Below are 12,724 nucleotides of genomic sequence, written 5' to 3' on the forward strand. Positions count from 1 at the left end.
CGCCGTAAATGTTATGTCCCCCCCCCCACCTTTCAAGACGGATTGACGCCCCTGGTGGTTGGAAGCAGTTTGTAAACAGCCACTGCTAATATCTTGAATTAAAGTCAGAGAAATTAATAAGTTTGCTTGTTACATAAAATAAAATTTAAGTTGATGCCTGAATTTATCCAATTAGAGAAGGACTCTAGACTGATGTGTTAGACTCCACACTACAATAAAGTGGTTAAATATAGGTAGTGCTTTGCCAATACTTATGCGGATGTTCTCATGATGTCAGCATCAACAGTGGAACTTCCAATAACTTTGTCCTCTGCTGTTTTTTCAAAAGCAGCACGACGTGCTGTACACAAACTGTACGTTGTATATTTTTCATGAAGATACAGTAATCTTGTTAATTGAATGTTAATTACTCGTTAATTAAACACGTTGTGAACACAATTTGTACAGATCTTTGTAAGTTAACACATTCGATCTACCTTCCCTTTGGTGACATACAACTTTGAGCGCACTTTTCTCAAGACATAAAGGGTTGGCTGCTGTGGACTATAATTATGGTACTAAGATTTCATTGATTTTCATACTTTTTAAGTAAAAAATGTAAATTTCTTCTTAAACCTTCAACGGGCTAAATCGCTGCAATAAAGTTTAATTAGTTAATATGCTGAGCGAACCAAATGACCAATGAATGAGGGGTGGCCATGCAGCATGGTTTGGGGTATTAGAAAGACACCTCATGACAGAAGAAATGCTTACGCGAAGGAAATGAAAAGCCATTTTGTCTTTCTCATTTTTAGACTGGATAGAAAGTGTTATTGGGAAAAAATTGTGTTAGTAATGTCCCACATTGTCAAAAAAACACCTGAGAAAGGCATTTATATACACAAGACCCATATTCAGACCTCCGCTCATCAAAGGCGTGATTGGTCTATCCTTATACCAGGTCACACATGTGCACCTAGTTCACAACCCAATGTAATATAAAAGCATCAGACATTTCACTTTGGCTCTGAGGTCTCAAAAATTACGAAAAGTCACTCCGCATGTTACAAATGCCGTTTTTAAAGACACACACCATGGTATACAAAATAACCTGTGCTACTTTTACAGTATAATTTAGTTGATGGGATACCAGATACCCTGTATATTAATTTGTAGCTAAATATATTATCTCAATGTGTAGTTACAGACCTCTAAACATGCCGAAAACACACAAACAAAGAGTCAATTTGAAGGGGCGGGGCTTATAACCTTTTAGACCTTAGGAATTATGGTTTGAAAAATTGCAAGTGTGTTTATGGCCTGCCAAACTTTTCAGGATTTTAGGTGAGTTGGCACGGAATGACCCCCATACACTCCCACACCCACAAATCCTCATTATACACAGGTCGACCTTGGACGGGTTTTTTTCCCCACTGAAGGTTAGGCATAGGTTTATTGTTCGTTGAATAAAAGTGTGTGTGCTTGAGTGACCCGACAACAAACTTGTCCTTTTGATCGTCATCAGCGCGTGGAGAGATACCTTTAAAGGCACAGGACACTATTGGTAATTACTCAAAAAATAATTATTAGCATAAAACCTTACTTGGTAACGAGTAATTGGGAGAGGTTGATAATATAAAACATTGTGAGAAACGGCTTCCTCTAAAGTGACATAGTTTTCGAGAAAAAAAAGTAATTTTCCACGAATTTGATTTCGAGACCTAAGACTAAGAATTTGAGGTCTCGAAATCAACCATCTTAAAGCACACAACTTCGTGTGACAAGGGTATTTTTTTCTTTCATTATTATCTCGCGACTCTGACGACCGTTTGAGCTCAAATTTTCACAGGTTTGTTATTTTATGCATAATGTTGAGATACACAAACTGTAAAGGCTAGTCTTTGACAATTACCAATAGTGTCCGATGTCTTTAATCTTGCGCCGATGGTTGCACTCTTAAATGCCGTACCTTTGCTATATGTACATTAGGTGTATTTGATAATAATAATATGACCCAGTGACAGCAAGTTGCAGTTCAGCAAGTCATGCTATATATAATGACGAAAGAAACACTTAGGCCTACAAGGAAAATAGATAACACTTTAGACACTCGTGGGGATAATAGTCTTCCGAAGGTTCATCGATATCTAAGAAGTGGAGATTGGTGTGGTTTAGACACGGAATTAACTAGGGTTGATTTGGTGCTATCTACGGTAGATACAAAGCGAGCTGCAGGCGCTTTGGTCGCTGCCGTGTTTTGCTGCTTATTGACGGGTTGATTCTGCCAATATCCTACAGAAGGTAATACTCTGGAATATAGTATTTTGCTAAAATGTGTGTCTTTGATTTGTTTGTCTGGAACTATTGGATGTGCATTCGTGCCACCTGTATAGTTTAAGATCCTTAATATATTGATACCGTTTATATCTGTGTTAATATATCGGAATTACTGTGAACTTAAATGGAAGGTGCGCATTGCGTGCTCTTGAGGTGCCATCACGACATGTTGAGATTCTGACAAAATTATCTCCGGATAACGACATCCTAAACGCAAATAAGTCGACAAACTGAGACAATTTTTATGTCGGGAAGTCGACATCCTAAAAATCGTTTGTCGTCTTCCTGTGATAATTTATCTCGGGATGTCGACATCCTTAAAATAATGTCGTCTTTCTGTGACAATTAATCTCGGGATGTCGACATCCTAAAACTAGGATGTTGTCTTCCTGTGATTATTTATCTCGGTATGTCGACATCCTAACTCGACCGATCCAAGGCAACGTGTTCCTTTAAGCATTTAATCTGTTTCTCTTAAATTGTCCAGCCTTGTTCTTACTTGCTTAACTGTTTAATAATTGTCTTTGATCGTTTGTAATATTCTAATGCATTTTTAATCTGTTTTTCTTGTTTTTTGTTGTTATTTTATAGGGTTCATGTACTTTCAAAATTACATTAAATTTACATATTTACTCAAAGAATGATGGTATAGACGATGTGACCTCTGACGTCACGCGAAAACCATAACGTGATTCGCGCGCATACTGCCGGCGGGCAAAACCTTTGTGTTTTGGCAGCCAGCTAGAAAGTGTATGCAATCTTACTATAGACTACGCAACTCAGTGCCCGGCGAAACATGACGTATGTAGTGTTTTGTCAACAGAGGGCGGTTTGAATGTAAACATAGGTCACATCGTCTATAGAAAGCTGCCCTCAAAATTGAAGTTACATTGCATAAGTGATTTTGTTATCAATGAATTATGATTAATTTTTAATTATGACCGAGGAAAACCTTCAGTGGATATTTAAATCCACATTCTACGTGTACTTGTTCTTGTTTCAAAATATGTATAGTGTTTGGTTTCATCTACTAATAATTAAAGTCACCTGGAAGTGGTATTTTTTCAAAATAAAGCTTTTGTCACTAATATATGTCTTTTGATGAGTGGAATGTGAATAAACAGTTAACTAAGGTTTAAAAAAATCAGTTCTTATGTTATTTACAAGTTTAAGAGTAGACCCCGACCCGAGAGGGCGCTGTTCGTGACGTCAATCGAGGCAGACTTTGCCTGTAATGCGAAGAGTAAACACAATTGCAAAGTACATGTACGGACCAAGTCGTGAGTTTGTACGTTTAATTTTTTTTTTTTCCCGGCAATGCCGACCAGGTGTATTGCTGCTGAATGCAAAAAAACACTTTTTGAAATGTACCAACTCACGACTTGGACGTACATGTACTTTGCACGTGTGTTTACTATACGCATTGCAGGCAAAGTCTGCCTCGATTGACGTCACAAAAGGGGTAGGCGGAGTCAGCCCCCAAACAACTTTATATATTTTTTAAACATATAAATCGTGACAAACAATTACTAAACAAATTGTTTTATTGTTCGTAAGCATATACTCTTATGTTTGAAAGAAAACAAAATTCTATTTCCAGGTGACTTTAAAGGCAGTGGACACTATTTGTAATTACTCAAAATAATTATTAGCATAAAACCTTTCTTGGTGACGAGTAATAGGGAGAGGTTGATGGTATAAAACATTGTGAGAAACGGTACCCTCTGAAGTGCCATAGTTTTCGAGAAAGAAGTAATTTTCAACGAATTTGATTTCAAGACCTCAGATTTAGAACTTGAGGTCTCGAAATCAACCATCTAAACGCACATACCTTCGTGTGACAAAGGTGTTTTTTCTTTCATTCGTATCTTGCAAGTTCGATGACCGATTGAGCTCATATTTTCACAGGTTTTTTATTTTATGCATATGTTGAGATACACCAACTGTGAAGGCTAGTCTTTGACAATTACCAATAGTGTCCACTGCCTTTAACATCATTGAGTGAAGATGATCGAACTAAATTGCTGTTCGTTGCACTTTCTTTTAGACAAGCTTCCTACTTTATCACTCGAACCACTAGAAGGCTCTTATTTTAAATAGAGGTAAAACCCGGGACAGGTAGTTATCGTGTCAAAAACGTGTCAAGCTTTTCGCTCACGTGACGGTGACATCATCGACTGTTGTTTATTGTTTGCTTTAGATTAAAGACACTGGACACTATTGATAATTGTCAAAGACTAGCCTTCACAGTTGGTGTATCTCAACATATGCATAAAATAACAAACCTGTCGAAATTTGAGCTCAATTGGTCGTCGAAGTTGCGAGATAACAATGAAAGAAAAAACACCCTTGTCACACGAAGTTGTGTGCTTTTAGATGGTTGATTTCGAGACCTCAAAGTCTACATCTGCGGTCTTGAAATCGCGGAAAATTACTTCTTTCTCGAAAAATATATGTCACTTCAGGGGGAGCCGTTTCATACAACGTTTTATACCATCAACCTCTCCCCATTACTCGTTACCAGAAGGTTTTATGCTAAAACAATATTTTGAGTAATTACCAATAGTATCCACTACTTTTAAGTGTTCTAATTTGAGGTACATCGTGTGTTTCATCTTTTGTTTTAATCATGCAGAACAATTTCCAGGATGTTGCTGAAAAGTCGGTCCTCGATTTTAGTCTCCTTCACTTTTTTGGTGTTTTTAACTTCATCGATGACGTTCGTGTATATCTACACTGACCTGACAGGTATGTACAATACGATAGACATCGTACCCTTTAAAAAAAATCAAGGCCCCTCTCTTGGACTAAACAAAGGAATCCCTCCTTTCGTTATGCACAGAGCCTAAACTAGGTCGGCAGGGTCTGTCGTAAGGTGAACATTAATTTTATTGATGTCTCTATAATTAAAATCTTACCAATGACTAGCCCATTTTATGTGGAACATCCCTTGGTCCCCCCCCCTTGCCAACCGGTCAGGTTGAAACATGCTCAAAAGAATGCGCCGATACAATAAAAGGGCCCTCCCTAAAAAGCTGTATTTGTCCAAACTCGCCCCCCCAGAACAATAATGATAAAATGAAAAAAGAAAAGTTTAACAAGGAATTAAATAAATAAAAACAAAATACAAATAAAACAAACACAATAAAATGAAGAAATCGACCAACAAATAAATAATTTAAATTAATAAATATATGATTGAACATGTTCAGTTACGCCACTGCACCTAAGCGACTGCACAATGATTAAATTATTGACTTAGTTAAATTATTGTTTTCTTATCAAATTTAGTTCATCGCCAACCACAAAATGATGGACTTTCTAAGAGTACCATAGTGGTCCATGGTGTCGACCAGACAGAAGCTGAACGTATTCAGCACCAAAGACGGACACGTGCACAAAGAGTCTGCAAAAACATCATAGGACTCAAACCAGTCAATATTTTGAAGGACCATCTAAGATTTCCCCGACCATATCAGAACCTCTGGCTTAGCTTGACCTACTTAGTGGATGATCGAAAAGTCGCATTCTGCTTAGTGCTTAAGGCAGGTTTTTCAAATTGGCTCAATTTCATATCAAGCATTTTGACGGAAGGGAAGGCCGAGCTCAGAGAAGGCTCAGGTTTACCTTTTACTTTTGATGAAATCAGACCAAAGCTCAGGACCTACAAGAAAGTTATCTTTGTCCGCAACCCAATCAGCCGTCTGCTGTCCGGATACGTGGATAAATTTGTTAACTTACCAAATGAATTCGTCACCCAAAAGTCGAGGGACATCATCAAGAAAGTTCGTGGGAAGGCCATCCCTAAGAGTCGGCGTCCAGACTTGACATTCCCGGAGTTTCTGCACTACATTTTAACAACAAAAGAAATATTGGACGCCCACTGGCTACCTATTCATGAGCAAAAAGTACCCTGTGACATTGACTATGATTTCATTGGAAAGGTTGAAACTGTGTCTCGAGACATCGAATACATGAAATCGCTGTACAACATAAGCAGGAGCGCCGTGTATAAGCAATCGTATATCTCCAACACGAAGCGAACCGAACTTATGGTAAACTATTACCGCAATATAACAACCGAGACTATCGAGAGAGTCATACAAAAATACAAATATGATTTCCTCATTTTCGGGTATCCTTTGCCAAAAGATGCATCAAATATTTTGGAATACATTAAAAATGATATGAAAGCAGACGACTCATTTTGCCTCTGATTGAAATGATTGTGAAATTACAAAAGTCAAACAAATACAATTTTAATTGAAAATACTAACCACCCCTTATTCTGAGAACGACAGAAGAATTGGCCTTACAAGTATAGGTGGTTAAGAGTGGCGCATGCACAGTAAGCCTACATACAGTGACAATTTTATAAACATGAATTACGATGAGCTGGGGTTCTTTATCAAATTTTCTGACAAAACGCCATGGAAGATTGAAGTATATTATAAGTTTAAGACAAATGCTTGAATATGAAACTCTGTTCATAATAGTTATAGCACATTGTAATGACAGTTGGGTTAACAGATGTAATGACAGTAATTCAGTCAGTTAATTTGATATTGGACGTGGACTCAAGGAGTCTAACTTTACTGTCATCTTTACTGTCATACAAGGTGATGCGGCACAGTCGGCTGTAAATGCCAGAAACACGGGGGGAAATATCGCAGGTGACTCTGGTTATTTTGTACGTGTTTGGATTACGTCCTAATGTTGTTTTGGTCTAAGATAAATTAATAAATAAATTAATATTCTTTATCCCCGATGCAAATTTAACATATATTATATCGTTGCGGTACCCGCTGCCAAAACATAGGATTCGAACTGCCTCTAGCTACCGGGCAATCTCGGTAGTCTAGTTGGTAAGACACTGCTCTAGAATTGCAAGGGTCGTGGGTTCCAATCCCACCCGAGTAACATGCCTGTGATATTATTTTTTTCACAGGACTCGGGGAAGTACTGAGTATACAGTGCTAACACACATCGGTGTATGGGTAAAAACCAAAATTAAAATTAATATTCTAAGATAATGGGTTATTTCTTTAAGGGTTGTATTCTTGTGACAACCACTAGTCTTGTATTTTGAATCTTTTTATAACAACTTTTCAATGTTCTTAACTTAATATATGTATAGTACGTTTTTTAAAATATTTTATTCTTAGTCATACTTTGTTCATTTTTTTTTGTTAATAACATTTTTGTATTGGTTTACTTTGTAAGTTTGTTTTATGTTGTAAAGCGCCTCGGGTTAGTTTAGCGTGAAGCGCTCAATAAATTTAATTATTACTTATTGTTATTATCTGAATCAAAGGACACAAGTGCCACGACCATTGCTCCAACGTCTACGCTCTGCTGATCAGGAGCACGAAAATGTACATTTTGTACAGTAAAAGAAATCCGTTCAATTGTTCACTGTTCTTATTACAATTATTTATGATCCACAAGAAGAAGAAAAAAACTTGTATTAATGTACACTGTTTGAATGTGGTCATTTTTGACGTTGGGGGTAATAATGATTTCAGTTTCAATTTTTTTTTACATTTTTTTTAAAGATTTGTATTCAGTTTATCATGTTTTGACTAACTTTACAATGGAAGTTAAACGGAACAACAATATTGGCAGAAGGGTTAAAATTTGTAAAGGGTAAGCTTGTTAAATCCGCAATGGGTCTTCACAAGTACCGTATAACTGCTGATGAATTTATGTAAGATCAATGATATTTTGTTCGCATTCAAACTTAATCTAGTTTTTTTCTTGTAACTTTTGCATAATTGTAAATATACTTTAATTGGTAGAGTTAAAAACAGTTTTAGCTTGCACAAGAATTTTTCGCTGCTAATTGCATTAGTGCTTCTTTCAGACGGAAATTTAACTCTGACTTTGAGTTCGAAGACTATGTCAATCATTGTATTTTGCAATAGTGTCAAAACAGTTATTTCGTAACCAGTTTCATTAATGGGATCTTGGTACTCTCGGCTTGCTGCTCAGAAAGTTCTGACAATCCTTTTGTTTCATACTTTGTCAAGATGGTCTGGGGTCGTCAATGAGTGTCAGCGTTATACATTTTTTCCTTAAAAAATATGTGTTTATTTACATGTATACCCTTTATTGTATAGTATGATGTATTTTCTTTTCTTCTCCATTGTTGGGTGTTTTGTTGAAATAAATAAATAAATAAATAAAAACATTTTGTTTGTAGACAAGAAAACTTTAGAATTTGTTCTTTTAAATTGGCTAATTGTATGATTATTTTGTGTTGATAGCAGGCCTAAGCCATTTTGAGACGCAGTGGATACAATGATATCACAATGACATCAAGCTATCTGCATGTAAACACCTAAATTCACAAAGGCTAATGGGAGACTTTTGGGACGCTTGGTGGCAGCAGACTTACCATAGGTAAAATCCATTGTTCTCGGTCATGTGCGCACGCTCAGATCTACGTAAACAATGGACATTTACCTGGTAAGTCTGCTGCCACCTAGCGTCCCAAAGTACTCATTGTATACATAAACATGTATGTGTATTCAAGTATTATCATATGGTGTATCCAAACATGCACTTAATGAAATATCTGTGAACTTTTAGACGCAACTGGTCATCGGGGTTGCAAGTGAAATGAAAGAAAAACAAAAACCCTTGTTGCACAAAGTTGTGTGCTTTCTTCAGATGTCATGTTTTTCTCGAATTTTTTTTTCAACAGCGCCCCTTATTGAACATCACATCAAATGAAAGTTCAACAATCGCTCTATAAACAACGGAATGAGGGCGGTATTTTAATGGGAGTTGTAGTTTTCAAGTTATGACCGTTCATCAAAGTCCAATTTGAACGTAATTTGTTGGTCTCTAGCGACCGCCCTGTGCACCAATGAGTTAATGAGAGCCTTTGAAACGCTAGGTGGCAGTAGACTTACCAGGTGACTTTCCATAGACCTTTTCGCAAATACCATTGCGCAAGCGCAGATTGTTGAATGAGGTACATTGTGAGATAGATATGGATCAAATTCGATCATATTTGATCAACAGCTAGACCACAATGCACCTAATACCAAGCTTTACGCGCGCGCCCCATTATTTGCGAAAAGGTATATTGTTGTATGCGCACATCCCGAGAACGATGGATTTTACCTGAAGTCTGCTGCCACCAATCGTCCCAAAAGTCTCCCATTGAATTCGCGGTTTTTCAACAGCCACAAAAACACCCCATTTATCACGCACCCCACTAGACTGGGCCCCTGTCTTTATCCGCAGTTATTCATGAGCCTCGAAGAATGACGTCAGACGTTCAAGCTAGCGCCCCACTCGCAGATCGTAGGGTAATGACGGAGGTTAATCAACAAGAGGGCGCTATTTCAAGGTTTCGGCTATCGGCGGCTAGACTTTTCCTAGCCGTCGATATAACAGCCGTAACACTATCGCGCATGAAGTCCAGGCTCTGTGGCTCTTTTGTAAACATGTTATGTCACAGTCATGTCACATCGTCTTTATAGACATGAACCCTATAAAGACATTCACTGGTCACACAAGTCCAATGATTTCATTGGGTGCAATGATATATTTGATAAAACATGCTGTAACGTAAGCTTTCCATAATATTATGTGTTATGATGAGTCCGATGTGCGTAGAGCCAGCTTACACTTTCGATCGTCTGCATGCAGCTAACGTTAGTCTTAGCAAAAGACGTTCTTTAGTAATTTTCCCTGACCGATTGGTCATAGATTTACCACTAGAGGGCGCACTGTACACATCATAGTGAACTCGAAGTTCGAACCACTGCAGCGCGCAGTGTGTGTGTGTGCATTAAACGCCAAGGACATGTTGCATCAAGAGCTAACGTGTCATGTAGAGTTGTTTCATTCACTTACAGAACAAAATGTGTTCATGAACATGTTTGTGAATTGACTGCGAATCTCCGTGTGAAATCAGTGCGAGATCCAAAGGTACACTTTGGTGTTATCAGGGCACAATTTCATAGAGCTGCTTAAGTACAAAAATTTGCTTAAGCGAAAAAATCCTTGCTTAGTAAAATCAGATTGCCGGCCAAGCCTCCACTAAATTGTTATGCTAAAGTAAACAACAGCTAAATACCAGTCACAAGCAATGTATATGGCATGAAATTTTGGCCAGTAACATGTGTAAATTAAAGGAACACGTTGCCTTGGATCGGTCGAGTTGGTCTTTGAAAAGCGTTTGTAACCGTTTTTTATAAAATGCATATGGTTAGAAGATAACCCAAAAGTAGAATATAATGATCCATACAAACATGCCTCGGAATTTCACGGTTTTCCTTTTACGTCACGAAGAAACACGGTCGGCCATTTATGGGAGTCAAAAAGTTGACTCCCATAAATGGCCGACCGTGTTAGTCGGCGAGGTAAAAGGAAAACCACGCAACTTCGAGGCATATTTGTGTAGATCATTGTATTCTACTTTTACAACATCTTTCTAACCATATGCATTTTATAACAAACGGTTACAAACGCTTTTTATAGACCAACTCGTCCGATCCAAGGCAACGTGTTCCTTTAAGCGAGCTATTTTCATGCTTAAGCAATAAAAATTGCTTAAGCAGCTCAACGAAATTGGCCCCTGGCGTTACTCACGAGCAGAAGTGTGACGTCAGATGTTCGGGCTATAGTGCACGCCTAAGCTCTGTTATAACATGGAGATCTAATTCTACCTCCATGGTTATAACACCCGACCCACTGGGTTGTGAGACGACGAGCGTCTTCGTTACGTAATGTACACCCAGTAGATATTGAAAATAATGCCATGATGTATTTATGTTGTATACGCAACGTTCTCTGCAATATCAATGTGTGATCATGGAGAAATAAATATTATTCCTCCATGGTGTGATGAACAACAGTTCCGCTTGGAATAAGATATGAAGACCAGATCTGTACATTTGTCGAAACGTCGAGTATTATTAGTATTATTATTATTATAAGTTTTCTTCACCGGGACATCAATTAGCAGTGACGTTTACAATTCTTACCGGGGACAAATAAAACAAAAATGCTAATAATGTTAATTGTTCTCATAAACGTTCGTTTGTTTTGGGCGGAGAAAGGATGTCACCTCAGACCATAATCACTATAGACAACTGAAGTTCTATCCTATATTGGTTCAAAGAATGTAAGCAGAAGAAGCAATTGACTACATTCTCAACATCGTACCTTGTCTTGATTCAAACTTTGCCGTGCATCATTGCCACCATACTGATTGAACGAACGCAAGTATCTAACAGCCGATACCATACCATAATCTTGATCCAAATAAGGTACACGTTTTGCGAGCATCACCATTTTGTACCATAGCTTGATTCATAGAGAGTGAGCTAACAAAACAAAGGCTTGTAGTTTTGTAAACGACTGAAATTTGACCCACGCATAGATGATTATTTGTTAACAACACCAGACCGACTTCATTTCTGTAGGTCTGATTTGATACTTACAGAAACTTACGCCGAGTAACACGGATGCGATTTAAGTCTCTTGTTGAAGTTAAAATATAATCAAGGTTTGTTTACACTTGTTTCTATGGCCCCTTTTACAAAAACACTTTCCAAGATTTAACATTTTATATTAAAGGGAAGGTACACGTTTGGTAATTGTCAAAGACCAGTCTTCTCACTTGGTGTATCCATGGAGCAATAGTTTATTGCTCCATGGTGTATCCCATCATAACCATAAAATAACAAGCAAGTGAAAATTTGGGCTCAATTGGTCATCGAAGTTACGAGAAAATGATGAAAGAAAAAATACCCTTGTTGGATGAATTTGTGTGCTTTCAGATAACAATAAAAGACTTCTAGCTAGAAGTCTTTTATTATTTTAGTGAGAAATTACCTCTTTCTCAAAAACTACATTACCTCAGAGGGAGTCGTTTCCCACAATGTTTTATACTATCAACAGCTCTCCAATGCTAGTTACCAAGTCAATTTTTAAGTTAATATTTGTTATGAGTAATTACCAAACGTGTACCTTGCCTTTAATAATCGGCAAATGGAACATCAGCGTATTGTGAAAAACGATGACTATGACGGAATTCCTTTCTTTTTCTTTGAACTTGGGTTTGTATTGAAAAGACGCAGTGCTGAGTCATACATCTCTCATAGAGGCGGGCTCCCTTTCGCCCTTTTTGTCCATAATGCCCTAGTATACCAAACCATTCTTCTGTTCTTTTTAATTTTCTGTTTATCAATAGCATTACGTACCAACTACGTCAGAATACCTCAAGCATAAGCTGTGATACGTAGAATGCAAACCGATTCATCGCAAACACCGGATATTTAAATGAACTATTCACATTTAAATTAGCTTTCCTTCAAATGCACTGAAGCGTTGAGGACTATGACTGGGCGACACAATGCCTTTGCTACGTACGTTAGGTGTATTTGAC

At 37.6% G+C, this 12,724-nt stretch overlaps 1 pseudogene; it reads left to right on the forward strand.

Annotated features, from left to right (window-relative positions):
- The first annotated feature begins 1,998 nt into the window (after positions 1-1,998).
- Positions 1,999-8,461, forward strand: LOC139952382 (carbohydrate sulfotransferase 9-like; annotated as a pseudogene).
- Positions 8,462-12,724: the final 4,263 nt, after the last annotated feature.

The sequence above is a fragment of the Asterias amurensis genome, chromosome 20 (assembly GCF_032118995.1).
Source record: "Asterias amurensis chromosome 20, ASM3211899v1".
Lineage (NCBI taxonomy): Eukaryota > Metazoa > Echinodermata > Asteroidea > Forcipulatida > Asteriidae > Asterias > Asterias amurensis.